Raw genomic sequence first — 5,369 nt, forward strand, 5'->3', positions numbered from 1 at the left:
GTATGGTGGAGAAGGTAGAAAAATATTTAGAGAAAAAAGGACTAGAATGTGGGTAAAATAAAGATGATGAGGTTTAGGAAGGGAAGAGGGAGAAAAAAAAATAGAGTGGAGGTGGAAGGGGAAGAGACTAGAGGAAATGAAAGAGTTCCGGTATTTAGAGTACACACTTCAAAAAAACGGGAAGCAGGATGCACATGTTAGGGAGAAGGTTAAAAGGGCGGCAGCAATTATGGGACAAGTCTGGGGAATAGGAAAAAGTAGGTTTGGTAAAGATTGGGAGAAGAGAATATGGTTATTCGATAGGTTAATATGGACAGTAATGAACTACGGAGCAGAGATTTGGAGATGGAAAGAGAGGGAAGAAATGGAGAGGCTAAAGAAGAGGTATATGAGAAAGATGGAAAAAGATCAAAGAATCACAATTTAATAGGTGGTATGGAGAGGTGAAATCGGAGGGGGTGCCGGGTTATTTAAGAAAAAAGGATTGAGGAAAAGTAGATGGAAAAGAGTAGCTAGGTTCAGACTGAGAAGTGAATTAAAAGGGAATAGATATTGGGAGGAAGAACAGAAAAGGAGGTGTAGACTATAGTGGAGGAAGTGAGACATGGGAACATATTTGGGAAGAATGTAGAAAATGGGAGAGAGTAGGGGGAGTTGGCAGGAGGATGTAAGATAGGTGCTAGGAGAGGAGGAATAAGAAGAATGGTGGATGAGAGAAGTGGAAAGGGAAAGAAGAGAAGTCTTGGGAGGAAGAGAGAGAGGAAAAGAGAGAGGAAGAGAGAGGGAAGAAGAGAGGAGAGAGAGTGAGAGTGAGTGATCTTTTGAGAGAGTAGAGAGAGGGAGAGAGAGAAGGAGAGTGAGAGAATGAGATAAGGTGGGAGAGAGAGAGGGAAAGGAGAGGGGCGGAGACAGTTATGGAAAATTTCGAAAACAAGAGGAAATGAAAGTCCCCGCGCTTGACGTGTGTTTGTGTGTGTGTGTGTGTGTGTGTGTGTGGGCGCGCGCGCGCGAATAGGGAGGTGGATGTGGGTAGGAAGAAAATAACTAGCTTCATGCCCACAGCTGCGCCCCATTTTAGGATATAAGCATTGTTCATAGATTTATATTTAGAGTAAGTTTGTTGTAGAATGTACAGTGCTATAAAAAAGACTGTAACCCCAAGGGGAACAATAAAATTATTCATTCATATTTCATAATATGAAAGAAAATAATTTCTGTTTAATTAAAATAGATTGGCTTGTAAGAGCAGTGAAAGAAATGAAAGATGAGACAGTATGTAAAAAGATGATTAAAAAAGAAGTTCAAGAAGGAATGGAAAATGTTAAACAAGAAATACTGGAAGATATAAGAAAAATGATACAAGGAGGGATGTCTGGTCCATCAGATGGAACACATAGAAGCTATAGTGAAGCAGCTAAAGAGTAGAAAAAAGAAAATGTTATAATTATTAAACCTAAAGTGGAACAGAAGAGTGAAACTACCAAAAGATTAATAAGAAAAAAGGTAGATATTAAAAATATGGCAATGGGAATAACGAAACTAAGAAAAGGAAGTAAGGGAATAGTGATGGGTTGTGAAACGGGAGAAGAATTGGAAAAATTAAAGACCGCAGTACAAAATAAGTTGGGTGAAAATTTCAAAGTTACTGAGTTGCCACAAATGAAACCTAAGATAGTCAATATCGATGAAGAAGACATAAAATTGAATGATAATGAGTTAATAGATATAATCAAGAAGCAGAATAAAGTTGCAGTAAATAAGGAATTTCAGATACGAATAATAAAGAAAATAATCAAGGAGAAAAGAAGCTACAGTAATCAATCGGGAAGAAGAGGGCGTCGTAATAATTGAAACAGATGAGAAAACCCATGAGTTATTGTTACAGTCAGTCAAGTAAGAGCGTGTTCGGCATAATTACCAGTTGGTAAAAGAGATCGCCTTAATTCTTTCGCGAGTAGATAGAGTGGGCCTTTGTTTTCCATACATTATCAAGAAAGATTCAGTTTACATTGAATTTTCGTCAGAAAAACACGTAAAGCGTCATGAGTGCCGCGTACGCATCGCGCGAGGCTGTGTTCCTCTATACCTCTATAGTTCCTCACCCGAAAGGTTCGAAAATGTCTCATGCAGCGGCTGCTAAGTATATGGGGAAGTCGAAATCATTCGTCAGGAAGTGGGTGCAGCGATATAAGGAGACAAAAACTGTCGATGACTTGCCGGAACGTGGCTCGATAAGCAAAGTGTCCCCTAAAGTCGATAAATTGATACTGAACTTGTTTTCGCGGAATCCTTGCTTAACACTGCGTCAAGGAACAGCAAAATTGAAGCAGAAAGGTTTTGATTTATCATTCGAAAGTGTCCGAACCCATCTCCGTGCTCATGATATCAAATGGCGAAGTACAGTGAAGAAACTTTTGTTAAGTGAAAAGCACGTGGCGAAGCGACTCGCTTGGGCGAATGAAAATATCGACCGAGATTGGAGCAATGTAATTTTTACGGACGAAGCTTCTGTTTGGGGATATGTTATTGCCCCACGAGGCTGGTCAACCTCCACCAACAGGTTGGTACAGCGGACCGTTAAGCACCCAATAAAGGTGCATCTTTGGGACTGCTTCTCAAAACTGGGTTTGCACCTGTTCACCTACAATTTGAATGCTCCGAAAATGCTCGAGATTTACAAGAAATCATTGTTACCGACTGCCCAACGTTGGTTTATCAATAAAAACGAGAAATGGATCCTGCAGGAGGACAACGATCCCAAACACCGCAGCAAGCTCTGCATCGAGTGGAAGGAGCAATCTGGCATCACTACACTTGATTGGCCGTCGCAGTCACCCAATGCCAATCCAATTGAGAATGTGTTGGCATACATCAAGCACAAGCTTCGTGGAAGGAAAGTATTCACTTTGAAGTAATTAACCAGAGAAATTCGTCGCATTTGGAGGTCCTTGCCGCATGAATACACCGTTAACTTGGTCGAAAGCATGCCTAGGAGATGCCAGGCAATTATCGACGCCGGTGGTGACTGAACACATTACTAATACAATTGTATCTTTAATCTGATCGAGTACAATGAACCCACGCATTTAAAAATTGTATTCAATAAATTTTTCTACAAATTAACCCGAACACGCTCTTACTTGACTGACTGTAAATAAAGGAAAAATAAATGTAGGATGGAAAAAGTGTCCTGTATTTAATCATATTAATGTCAAAAGATGTTTTAAATGCTGGGGTTATTATCATATTGCAAAAAATTGTACAAGAGATGAGACATGCCACAAATGTGCAGGAAATCATAAAGCAGTTGAATGTAAGGTGACTAAGAAAAAATACGTAAACTGTATGTTTAAAATTCAAACACAATTTGAAGATAAGTGATGAGCATGACGCACTTGATCCAGAATGTCCGACATATAAAAGAGTGATACAAGAGGAGAAGAAGAGGGCTGGCTGGGAGGACAACAAATAGCAGTTACAGAAAGAAGAGGAGCTGATATTGTATACAAATGCGCAAAGTTTGACAGCACATAAAGATGAGATACAACATCAGATTATGAAGAAAGTAAATCCAGCAATCATAGCACTGTCAGAATCTAGGCTGACGGATGAAATTGAAGATAGCAAAGTGAACGTGCCAGGTTATTCTATAATTGGATGTAACGCAGAAAATAGAAATACAGGAGGAGCAATTATATATGTAAGAGACGATATTAAATATGAAATAGTATTGGTAAAAAAAATAGTGTCGAACTGTTGGTGTGTTGCAATAGAGGTAAAAGAGAAATTGTATAAAGGTGTGGTAATGGTACTATATCATTCACCAAGTGCATCGCACGGTGATCTTGTGATGTTTCTTGAAGATATAGTAGAGGAATTAGTAATAAAAGGAGACTGCATGGTAATGGGAGACTTTAATATAGATTTCATGATTGATTCATTTTATTCTAAAAAGTTGCAAACGGTAATGGCAAATTTAGGTATGAAACAGTATGTTAATAAACCGACGAGAGTTACAAAGGACAGTCAAATAATTATAGATTTATGTTTTGCTAATAATAACGTTCAAGTACAAATAATACATGAATCTAAAATAACAGATCATGCATGGTTAAGAGTTGTATTAAGCGCCTATAAAACCATAAGTAAATATAGAGAATTTAGCGGTAGGAACTTTTACAGCAAATTTAATGCAGATGAGTTTAATAGATTGATAGAAGACAAAATAGAGCAATGTCAAGGTTTAGAAGTTAGTGAGAGAGCAAAGAAATTTGTCGATATTATGGTAGATGCATTGGATAGTACAGCACCTAGGAAAAAATTAAAAATACCAAAAGTATGGGAAGGTAAAAAGTGGTTTTCAGATGATATAAGAGTAGCATCTGATAGAAGGGATGTAGCATACAATAACGCCTTGTTCAATGATACGCAGCAAAATTGGATGCAATTCAAAAGTGAAAGAAATGCAGTAGTCAAATTAATTAGAGAAAAGAAAAAAGAATATTATGAAAATATGATAGATTGTAATAAGAATAACCCGACAAAAATGTGGAAAACTTTAAAAGAAATAATCAGAGGTGAGCCAATGCATGGAAGAGAAATAGAAGATGTAGATTTTGAAATATTAGGAGACATAAATGAGTGCAATAGAGCTGATAAATTTAATATGTATTATATACATAGTATTAATAATATACTAAAATCTATAAATAGTGAAAAATTTACAAGTGCAGGTACGAGTGGAAGTCCGGGCAGTAAGAGAACTATTTATGTTATTGAAAACAATTATAATATTATAGAAAAGTTTGAAATGATTAAAATGGAGGATTTAGAGGGAATTGTTACGGGCATGCCAAAAAAAAGAGGTACGGAAGAGGGAATAACTAGTGACATACTTAAAGTAACATCTTGTATAATAAAAGAAGAGTTTGTCGATCTGATAAATAATTCTATGAGAGATGGTTGTTTTCCAGAGAGTTGGAAAACATCGACAATAATACCGATACCAAAAATAGAAAAAACTAAAAAAGCAAGTGAATATAGGCCTATTAATATGCTACCAAATTTCTAAAAAGTATTAGAATTAGTAGTAAAAAAACAAATTGAAATGAATCTTGAACCTAATGATATTACAATGGAACATCAATCGGGCTTTAGAAGACAGTTTTCGTGTGAAACGGCGATTCAAACTGTTATCGACGAATGGAAATTGATAGTTAGTGAGGGAAAAATGGTAGGGGTAATTTTTATGGATCTTAAACGAGCGTTCGAAACAATAGATAGAGAAAGATTAATAGAGAAATTATATCAATACGGAATTAGAGGAATGGTACTAAAATGGTTAAAATCGTATTTAAATAATAGGACAC

The sequence above is a fragment of the Anoplolepis gracilipes genome, unplaced genomic scaffold (genome assembly GCF_047496725.1).
Source record: "Anoplolepis gracilipes unplaced genomic scaffold, ASM4749672v1 Contig28, whole genome shotgun sequence".
NCBI classification, from domain to species: domain Eukaryota; kingdom Metazoa; phylum Arthropoda; class Insecta; order Hymenoptera; family Formicidae; genus Anoplolepis; species Anoplolepis gracilipes.